Genomic DNA, 12,559 nt, shown 5'->3' with positions numbered 1-12,559 from the left:
ACCAGTTTATTCATTTTGCATATTTTAGGTAAATAGTCCGATTGTGCTTTAACAAAACTACTTTCAATCATTGTTCTTGATTATTCCTAATAATACTATGTAGAAAAATCGCACTAGGTAATAAATAACACGGTAGGAATATAGACAAAAACAATTTTTCTCTCAAACAGTTTGAATATCGACGCCGATAAACATCGTAACACGCTATGTGACGTCATTTTTCGATTCGACCAATGGGAATGCGTTTTGCAAATTTGAATTTAACTCGCATAATTTACGATTTTTGATATTAAAGTTTTAAACAATTTAATACGAAATAAAGAAAAAATAGTCGTTTAGATGTAATTTCAGGACCGTAATTTACCGAGGAAAAAAATAACAAGCAAATCTAAATCACATGCATATTCCCTATTGGCTACTTGACACTTTTTGGGAAACTGTTTTAATTAATTCATATACGTATCATATATGCCTTTCATTGATCATTTTTTTCATATATATGCATTATACTAACAAATTTGGTTATACACGTTCCTAAACCGAAATCTCATAAACGTTAAAAGAACTTGCAGACATAATTTAAACTTAATACCAACTTTAACCTTAAAAGAGAAGTATTCATGAGAAGAAGGAATAAAGATTCGTCTACTCTAAATCATCAAAACCAGATGTAATCAGAACAAAACAGCAAGTGGAAGTATTCATATATTTAATATATTATGTAGACATCCACGATAAGAATAGACTTATTCAAAGAAATGAATTATACGAGAATTCTCTATTTTAAGGCCTCATTCTGTAATTTATAAGAAACAATTAAACTATTTCGATAACTTTGTTATTATTGCTTATGCACTGATTAACTTACAGGACTGTTTAATTAAAAATACATGATTTGCTAATATTATTCTTTTATTAACCAACTTCTGTTTATATGGTTTATATGGTTCTATTATTGAGTACACACAGTAAAACTTTTATATATTTATCATTATATGTTAAAGTTACAGTAATTACTACAGATCACCTCCAAGCATTTTAAAGCTGTTATTTACTTGTATATCGAAGGTCTTGCTAAGCTGATTTTTTTGTGGTTCTTGCGTGTGTGCTTTTTTCATTCCTAAAATTATTTTCTGTAACAATTGGATATATATTTTTTATCACTGTCATTTTTAGAATTAAATCTGTAGTGCATTAACAGAAACTGAATGGACGTTTTTCTTTTCTTTATCTTGCTAGGTAGGTTAAGCAAGTAAAGAACTACTATTTCCCATTTCCTTTATTTTATGTACTTCAGAGTGCTGCCCACTTTCGAAACTTTTGGCTCTACACTTCTACAACTCCACATTAAAAAATGCTACTGCTTGTTTGCAGCATCATTGGGAGGCAGGACAGTCATCCCATTTAATGATATTTTCCTTTTCATATACAATTAAGGACACTGAGCATGACTTTTGATGTATATGTTGTATTAAGGACAACTTTTATTTTTCATGAAACACAAACTTGCACATACCCTATGACTACTGCGTTGTCACTATACAACTGTCGCGAAGGTCTGAAAATATAAATATAACCCATTAATAACCTAAAAGCAGTTTACATAATAATATAAGTATAGCTTTAAAAAGCTTGATAATCACTTAAAGGCAACACAAAATTTCTTCTATAAGAAGTCAGTTAAGAAATGTTTTAACTGTCCGAAAATTAAATAGAAAGAATATTTTACTTACGTTGTTCATTTGTATATCCATAGGTTATTTCACGGAAATATTTGTATTCATTTTTATTTATTGACAGATACAGATTCACGCTACCAGCTTTAATATAGTGTGGATTCATTTCGGTTCACAACATAAATTCAACCAACTCTAACAGCAAACGATAAAATTATTATTTGTCTTGTTTTGTTTTCGTGTGGTGACGTCACATGACATTTCAATTAGGACCGTCGTCGTTTTGGAATTTGCAATCATCAGATAAAAAGTCGAAAATTTCTAGGTATTAAAAATTAAACTAAATATTGCATAATTTATGTTCACTTTTAAGCTATCATATCGGACATATTTCATATTTTATTGTTGTTATTGTCAAATACCCAATTTCAGTTGCCGCTCTTACAATATACTTCGGATGTAAAGTTGAATAGTTAGAAGTTAGTTAATAATTATAAATGCAAAAATTAGTTTGTTTAATTGTTTGCTTATTTGCTACGCTTTGACGCCTTTACTACTCGGCCGATCATTATGACATTTTGCACACACGTTGTCAGGATTCCCGAAAAAGTTCGGTTCCTGAGGGAAAGAATACTAACATTTTGGGTACCCGCATACCAATCGGTTACACCATTTGACATCACTATTAGCTATTAAGATTTTAGTTGGTTAACGATCGATTGTTTATTTTATCCATCCTTAGTATCCATTAAATACCCAAAGCTACCACTCCACTACGGTTACATGTGTACTTACCTTTGTGTACAAAGGTTCATTGTGTACAAAGGTTCGGATAACACATACTAATACACAACTTTTAAAATGTATTGTTGTATCAGTGTTGAATGTATTGAAGTCTCAATATTATAAATAATCCACGCATACTCTGCTGGATAGTGTTTCACAATTATAATTTAGCACCAACTAGTCCAATCTTAATCAACCATTGTATTGTTATCGGTCTTTCACATGTGCCTACATCAACGCGAGTGAAGCCGCGGGTAAAAGCAATTATAATTTGATCTATTGTCACTCTTCTGTCCTATAACGTTATTAATCTGTAGACACCAACATGAGTCTATCGAGGTGACTATCAAAATTATTCGTTTTCAAAATTTTATATACCTCAAAACTTCTATGCGACGGATGGATGAATCAATCTCTACTAATAGTATCTAAGTAGTATAGTAAACAATCATATGGAACTGCTACGAGTATCAGCGTAAATGCAACGGGAAGCACTTCTGCGTTTCGATGCAAGAGCGTGAATGACGGCTGATTTAGGGGCCATTCATTAATTACTTAACGGTCCCTAGGAAGGGGAGGGGGGGTGTTGTAAAATCTCTATCATATCTCTATATACCCTTACTTTGGGGGAGGGGTGTCAAATCCATTAGAAATCGCGCGGTCAAGTGGTATGGCAGGGAACATAATATTTCATTGATGCCTAGAAGGTAAATAAAAATATTATTGAATAACATTTTATTATTTTAAAAACGAAGTGACCTTTAAGACCATAAGAAGCTACTACGAGTATTTTAGTCCCCACTATTGGCAACGGTCCAGGTAGAACCTGTTCTATATCAGAAACATGAGTGCAAAAATATAAATCAATAAAATAATTAAAAATAAATGGTTAAACATTAGGCTTAACAATTAAAACCTAATGCCGTAATAAGCTCCAAGTTAAATTTCTAAAAAACCGTGAAATATTTTATTCATGATTATTATCCAGAAAGCTCAATACAAAAAAAGTATACCGGCCGAATCGAGAACCACCTCCTTTTTGAAGTCGGTTAAAAATTACATAGTGTTTGTTTCAAAATTGACAGATTCAAACTGAACGTTCTTCTACGGTCACCCGGTTTCAAAATTCTTTCAAATTTATAAACATACGCGCGCGAAAATATAACCCTTCCTTAGCAGTCTAGTAATAAACAAAAAGGGAGTCCCAGTATCCAACAGTGTACAATAACAGTATATCTTTCACGGATGCCCTATTCAGTCAATACAATACTGAACTTTCTTTCGACCTGTAAACAGATCAGTAGGCCGATCGTGAGTCGGACCCACAAGGCGAACTTAGTACAGCTTCGCCTACAACTGTTTTCCTGTATGAATCAGACTCCCCACGAGTAAAGGGCAGCCCATTTGTATATATACGGAGAATCCAAAAAACATCGATAGCGTGATTCAGATAAAAGCATCGTAGAGCGGTTATTTGGAACAATTTATTTTTGGAAAATCGATTAAATTGTATGGCATGTGTAAGGAATATCATGTAATTAATTTTGAAAAAATATTTCTTACCTTCGTGTAGTATTTTTAAAATGTGTATAAAAGAGACGCCAAAATGAATAAACGCCATCTACATGATGTCGATGTCGAATACAAACGCTTTAGTCCGTACCTTTAGTTCACCCTTAGTTCACTTTGCTCGACAACGTTCAAGGTTTACAGCGCCCCTATGGACGGTGTCTGAACTAAAATTTCGCATTATGAGTTTTTATAAACTAAAAAGTCAATTGTAACATTTATTTTAGAAATATAAATAGAATGCATTTTACATTTATAATTTAATTTTGATAGCGTTATAATTCCGTTTTTGAAACTTATACTGTGGTATTTGCTTATAAATGTTAAATGTTTTGTTTGTACATTTTGATGCTATCCCCGTTGTTGAAACTTACCCTCTAAATAATGGAGTACAAGGTTCAAATCCAACATGCACGCTTGAGACTTTAATAAAAAATCTCAAAGTCCAGTGAAGCTAATTCTCACTTGGCCAGCGTGGTGGACTCTGAAAAGAGACCGTGCCCAACAGTGGGACAGTGAGATCCTAGTACACATACTGTTCATACTTTCCATCTGTTTTAAATAGACGGGTTAAACAAAAGTTACTTCAAAATACATAAGGAGGATAACAATCCTAAATTAGCAAGCAACTAACAAACTTTCGAGAAGATCTATGTAAACAGAATTTGAATGTAAATATTCTCTTTTGATGTAATAAAAAAAATCATTAGAAAATTATTTTCACAAATATATTTACTTATAATATGCAAAAAATATAAAGAACAAAATTAAAATGATGTAGAGAATTAATTTGAAAAAAAAAAATAAAAACCAGGATACGATGACATAATGCTCTCGGATGGGATCGAACCACCGCCTCTTGGCGCAACCGCCGAGCGCGCTACCATTACGCTACGAGAGCTATGACAGCTAAAGTCGAAAAAGTCCTACAGTTGACATTCTTTACTTGTGATTTATAATGCAAAAAAAAACCATATGAGTTTAGCTGTACTAATTATATAGCACTAACAATAACACGCGACTGTTTCCGCAGAATTTTTAAGAAAATGAATATTTAGAATATTGGCGGCGACGGTACTATTAGTGTTTTGCCTATGGATTTTATAAGAATCTATCTTACTGTAATTATAACAAAATAAAACTAAAACATGGTAATAGTTACAAAAATGAAGAAGGTTATAATATGGGTACCAGGCGTGAATATATTGATACGACCTACTGATACAAATATGTATATATACGCATTTTTATATTTTTTAATCAAAATAAACATTAAGATTGTCTGAATTACCTATATGGTGAGTAAATAGGTAAGTTAACGAGTATCTATTTTTACCACAAATGCCACTTGTAAACATTTAAATAATTCTCACCAAATACTGCACATAGATGCAATAAAATTGTGCATTTTCCACTTGTCAACTTATTCACGCTTGGTACGGATATATTCTAGGCGTTCTTAGAGAGGTTCTAACTTAGCCCTCAGGGATAAAACTGTTGGAACAGGTGTTTCTAAACATAAGTTATACACCCATTTTACATTCTATATTTTACCTCGTCGTCAACCCTTACTGCCCCACTGCTTGGTCTGGGTCTCAGAATGAGAAGGGTTAGGCCATTGTCTATCGCACTGGCTAAATGCGAATTTCACCCCGGTGTACCGTAAAATATCGTTTTAAAAAGTAAATAATATTTTATTATTCATAAGTTATAAACCAAATAATAATTTTCGTAAAGCTATCTTCAAAATTGGTTGATTTTACACTTACAACACCTATTTACCTATTTAGATGCTGATTTCCCTAAAACTGTAAAATAGATACTCGTATTTGATTATTTCTAACTGGAAATCCAAATATTATTTTTCGTTGTACTTCCTTAAAAAAACGTGGACTTAAAAATAATTTTTCAACCCTTATTTGACAACTGAAGGGTAGATTTTTCAAAAACAATGAAATAGGTATTTTGTTATATCCAACCAGAAAGTTACTTAGGCAACAAGATTAATTTATTGTTTATTTATTTATTGATTAATAAATTTACTGGTTACAATTGTCAATAGACAGAAATTACCATTTATCTTAAGGTGGACTGCATGCTCTATCGTTATTACAAACTTATAAAAATCTTATGATGCTAAAAATATTAGTGATTTAAAAAGCATTTTTTTAGATACGTGTGCATGGTAAGAAGTTGCTTGGTGCATTTAATAAAAAAAATTGTATACGTGCGCTAGAAATGAAACTATTTGAAAATAAAAAGACATGATGTATCATATCATTTGTGCTTTTTACATATCAATACTAGTATGAGAACTTATCAAGCACACATAAAGGCATTCTCTTAAGTATAACTTTTACGTTGTCTTTGACTTCCGTTCCCAAATGAAAAAAACGGAACCTTAAATCTGTCCGTCTGTCCGTCAGTCACAAAGCTCTCTCGTCATCTCGTGAACCGTAATAGACACTTATTTATTATTTATTAGAAATTTATTTTGAATTTTTTATAGTGTATGTTTAATGGTGGCCATTACAACAACAAATACAAGAAGCCGCTATTTTTCGACATTTTACGCTTTATCTATTAAACCGTAATATACAGGCTGTTCAAATTTTCCACAGTGCATGTACTTTAATGGCTATACTGTGCATATAGTGCATGTACTATAATGGCTGCTATACATACACATACACATTCTAAAAACAAAAACGATGGTGCGTAAATATATTTTGTAGAATAGGACTTGTTCACCTTTTAGAATTGCTAAATATGGTTAAAAAAATAATGGATCATGTTAAAGTTGCATGTTTACCCATTTTTATACAACTTATTTTACGATAAAATTTATTGCTTACGACAAAAAACAAGTGTTCGTGGACCCTAGATTTTTTTTAACACATTTTATTTTATAATAGTGTGCCTAATGTTTTTTAGCTCTGGAAATAAACCATTAATTACTTCGATGTACTATTAGTTTCGTGGGATTTATTTATTCGATCGAAATTTGAATATTCACTTTCTTAAAATATAATAAGAATAAAACAAATCGATAACTTGATGACAAGAATGAACCGGGAAATTAAAGCGGTAAATGATATTTGAAGATTTCAGATTTTTGAAGGAAATTACAGATGGGGCATGTCTAATCGATATGGCAAAAGATCCATAGTTTAATCAGTACAAGATCTTTTTCAGTATTTATATATTTTATAAAAAATGTCCGAACTAACAGTATTTCAAAGAGAAAAGTTGCAAACATTGGCATGAAAAGAGTGAAACTGAGCTCAAAAAGATATTGGTCTCTTCAGCCTATTTTGAAGGTGAAGAGTCTTCATAAAAATTCAATACTTAATACATTTTCTATACTTCAATTCCATCCAAAATCAGGAGTAAGTACTTATCAATTTTCGAAAAGCACCTCACACTTTTTCCACAATTATACAATTTACTGTTCCTTAATTGATTCTTAGATTGAAAATTATTTTCTACTTTTTAGTTGAGTTTATCATAAAAGCGTGTTTTTTAGTTTTTTGAACTATATTTATTAATTTTTAGTATTTGTTGTTATAGCGACCATCATTAAGCATCGTCTGTAAAAATCAAGTGTCTATCTATTACGGTTTAAGAGATAAAGCCCTGTGAGTTACGAACAGACAGCGGAGGGTTTCGTTTTATCCTTTGAGTACGGAATCCTAAAAATCATTCTACAAGATGGCATTATAGATATGTTTCAGTACATTTGAGTTATAGAGAAACAACATAATTATATTTCAAAACTAAAAATCAATCTAGTAACTTTGCCTGAACTCTCCCTCAGGCGCTTTCTCTCGCCTCGAAAATCGTTAATCCTGAGGATGTTGATAAGGAAAATGGTACAAAATTATTTAAATCGTGTATTGTCATCGGCTTTTGATAATCCTTCAAAATTTTGAATTAAACTGAACTTTCAAAGTGGATGGAAATCGGGTTCAAAGATTCCGTTACTGTTACGTACATACATACATACACCCCAAGCTAATAAAAGCGTGTTAAAAATATATTTTTAACTTTGTTTCATTTTCGAAGTCATGTTTGTGAGTTATATATTTGATTACTTGTTTTAACTGTGAACGAAAAAATGTAATATTGAAACTTATACCTACTTAATATTTATTAAAAATAAAACAACTTTGATTTGTACTACAATAAAAATATCTATTACAAGCCATTAGTAACAATTTTTTTTAATTAAAATATTCTGTTATATATCCTTTAAATAGCTTGTAGCGCACAAGATACTCGTACCTATTTTAGTGTTATTTCCTCCTTCCGAGGTCTTATTTGCGTTATATGCTTTTCAAGTCATACTTTCATTAGCCACAAATTCTTGAAAGCTACCTCTACCTTCAACAGCTTCCTCTTCAATTTCATTAATAAATATTATTATAATAATTTCTTGTGAAATTAAATACTATATAATATTCATAGTGTCTTTGGAAAATAAATGCATTGACGACTACTTTAAACACTACTAGTACTAGTACTATTACTAGTACCTAATACTCATTAATTTACAAAATAATTATAACTTGTTTTAAGGGTAAAAGTAAGATATCGTTATATATGCCATAAAGATAGTAAAAAAAATCTTCGAAGATGTGTGAAGTTTACCAATTCTCACTTTTTATAAAAGTAAATTACTAAACACACAAGTCCAAGTGAAGATAAGTAGTAGTAGGTATAATACCTAGTCACCGCCGTCCATCTTTATATAGATCAGCAGATTTTTACAGTTATCATTAAAAATTATAATAATTTAATTTTTAATTAAAATCAAATTCATCAAAATCTAATTTAAAAAAAATGAAATAAATAAAACCAATACATACGATCAAAAATAAAATCGCATTTTAATACGACAACGTGTTAATTGTGTAAAGCATACTGAATTAACATTCATTAACATTGGACGCGTTTTCCCTGCAAATACGTAAAACTGCATCGGTGCATGTTAACCAGCTCAGGGAGACATGTAACAAATTAAATACTAATAAGTATTTATTAAAAATTGATTCGTCCAAACTCTATCCCCTAAATGAAGTCGGTTAAAATGATCTCGATTGTCGTACGTAGAAATAACTACATGCGAACATAAATAGCTAATATTTTTATTTTTAAATAAAACACCATAGATTAGTAAAGATTACTCACTCCTAACAAGAAAATGTACCCAGTTTTGAGAATTGCGTAAAAAAGTTTTGCCACGTCTCCGTGCTAAAATCTCCCTTAAATATTTGAAATGATTATTTATTTAATATGTAAATTACGCAGTAGTAGTTATTTATTCGTAAATATTTCTCTAAAAATGTTTTTATTTGTCAAGAATTTAAAAAAAGAACTTACTAATAAGCCGTTTGTGGCTTCATTCAATTTCAAGGCGGCGAAGTATCTTTACTAATCTATGAAAAACACTTAGATTTCCAGCAACGTGTTTATTGAATACTATTAATTTTCATATTATATTGAGCATCGTTAACATACTAAGCGCTAGGAGCCTTTGTTCAACGTTATAATCTATTGCTTAGATTATGTACACGTCCAGATTTCACGTCGCAAACAATGCTTAACTGCAATTCTGGCACACAACAATGTGTCTGAATAATCTAGTGCATCCTGGCCAGTGTACTCATATTAATGGTCAATGGGCATACCTACAAACGTAATACCTATATTTGTTTTACAATATCTTTTATATATTTTTGAGGAATGTCCTTACGTAGTTTTAAATTACTTACCATAATTACTACAGATACCTACGAGTCAATTTGCACTGTTGTATTTTTAATCTGATATTCGGACTTTCTATTATTATGATGCAATTCGTTTTGAATTGTGTTTATATAAATACTATTGAAAAATGTACAATAAGCCCTCTTTTGGCCAATGAATTGTAACGGTCTAATAATTATTGTTAACAAAAGAAAGAACCTAATCTATCTTCTTCTATGTATAGGAGACTGGGGACACTTGATCCCCCCTTCTGGTTTTTGACCACTATTTTGTAAATATTGATCCGATTTTAGATATATTGGTACTGAAATACGTGGAATTTCATTGACTATACTAAGTATAAAAGCTAATGATATCTTTATATATATATTTCTTATGTGCGTGTGTATGTTACTGAACTCCTAAACGACTGGACTGATATTGATGAAATTTGTTGTGTGTGTTCAAGGGGACTTGAGAATGGTTTAGATAGATTTGATATATAGATTTTGAGGCGGCACAAAGTTTTCTGGGTCAGCTAGTACCTAAATAAAGCTAAAATCGCCGAATAGCGGTTCCTACCTCCATATATTATATCAAGCTTTCATATCAAGATTTTTTTTTAGTATTTATTGTTATGGCGACCACCGTTATTTGTTAGTTATTATTGCAGCCATTTAAGAAAATTGTGAAAACTGTGAATTTTTTAACTATCTCCCTATTACGGTTAAATAGAAAAAGCAGATACGCCGAAAATAGCGATTTCCTGTATGGCGACCCTCATTTATTTTGAAGCTATTTTTAGGACGTATTTGTTGTTATAGCCACCGTTATATATACTTTGTACAAAATTAAGCACCTATCTATTACGGATCAATAGATAGTGCCCTGTGACAGACGGACAGAACGCCGAGGCTTAGTAATAGGGTTCCGTTTTTACCTTTTAGGTACGGAATCCTAAAAAGATATACTTTATTTAGATTTTTTTTGTATGCAGGTGCATATTCACCTCATTTTATTTACGGAGTTCGTTCTTTATATAAAAGTAATATAATAGTTCCTATTATAATGCTAATATACTCGTAATTTGTTGGTATTGACATGAGACCAAGAAACTCCAACACTGCGGTCAGAAGACGATATCTGATGCCCAAACTTTGCCAGATGCCGCCACTTGACCCATAGTTTCAAGTAGTTGCGAGTTGTGCAATATATGGGGTGAAAATTTGGCCTGTTAAACCTGAGCTTTTGGAAGTTCTGAACTAAGCTTTACTTGGTACTCGTGCTTATGCCTGCTTAATTAATTTTAGTTACACAACTAATAGTTCCAGTATTCACAAAGTTAGATAGAGATTGTTCAATGCAAGGAATAATCAAATATTGAATGGTATGAGGGAGATACTTATCAAAGGCATCCAAATTAGTCCAGAAGGGTAGCAACTTATTTATGGTTTACATAAGGTGTGGTTAATTACAGACGTCCATGGCCGGCAGCGGTTACTTATATCAGACGGACTGCATACTCGGTTGCTATTTTTATACATCATTATTGTAAAGATAATGTTGGCTGAGTCTATTAATACGGTTACCGTACGAATAATTTATAATTATTAATACGGGTACTGGACAAACAATTTATTATTATCCGATTCGAACCGGTAGATTTTGAGAAATCTCAAAAAAAGTACAAAAATTTTTTTTTGAAATGTTTTTTTTAATAACTTTAAAAAAAAAAAAAACCTAACCTAACCTAACCAATTGAATAAATGTACGCATAAATATGTTTAAAAAAAAATGAATTTGTCACATTGTTTAAAGAAAAAAAAAATTGAATAAATGTACGAATAAATATATTTAAAAAAAAAATTTGAATAACTGTACGAATAAATATAATTTATTAGTCCAGTACCTGTACAAATAGTCACATTGGATAATGTTTCAGAGAGGTATAACGTATTCGATGTTCGACAGCAACAAAATGTTCGTAGCAGCGTAGCGCAACGAAGCGCTACGTTGCGCTACGGCACGGTGATTTAATGAAACCTAAACGAATGTTACGAGTAACGTTAATGTTGAGTAAAACAAAAAATCTCTACCACTTCTAAGTAGCAGTTTCATTACTACTTGTGGAAACCATACTCTTTAACAATTTTTTACTAACGTAAAATAAGACTATTCCTATTTTAATGTGGCTTGATTTTAATAAGCTTCGTTAAATTCCTTATAAGATTCTTCCTCTCTTTTAGCTAGCTTACTCTGTTTGAGGTAGATAAAGTCTTTGAATATATGAAAATAATTGTAAAACTATGAAACTCGAAAATAAACAGTTGTATTGAATATTGATCGATTATTTCGAACTCCTAGCAAACTGAAGGTATTTATTTATTTTAATTTATAGTGGAATTATTTTGCTGGGCTAACATATCATCCCGTACAAACACAATATAAAAAAATCTATTCATCCCACACAATTGTATAATACAAGTATTTACTTTTTAAAAGATTTCAAATTGCGGGCTTATGGATTTTCTTTTCCTCTTTATAATGAACTAGTTTTCAAAGCGGTTGTTTTTGATGATGGAAAAGAATTATATATGAATCAATTGAATAAATTAAAGGTAGTAGAACTTTTTGTCATTCGACTCCGGCGGCTCCATCGCCACCCTTATTTCTGTCTCATAACAGCAGTGTTAAACGCTGCTGTGTTCTGATTTGAAGGGTGTGGTAAGGGAGACATACCTTTCCGAGGCGTTCCAGCATAGTCCTCAGGAGTAGTAATG

Source organism: Epargyreus clarus, unplaced genomic scaffold (genome assembly GCF_041222505.1).
Source record: "Epargyreus clarus isolate Ecla_fem2 unplaced genomic scaffold, WU_Ecla_fem_2.2 ptg000007l, whole genome shotgun sequence".
Lineage (NCBI taxonomy): Eukaryota > Metazoa > Arthropoda > Insecta > Lepidoptera > Hesperiidae > Epargyreus > Epargyreus clarus.
Note: the sequence above shows the minus strand (reverse complement) of the source record.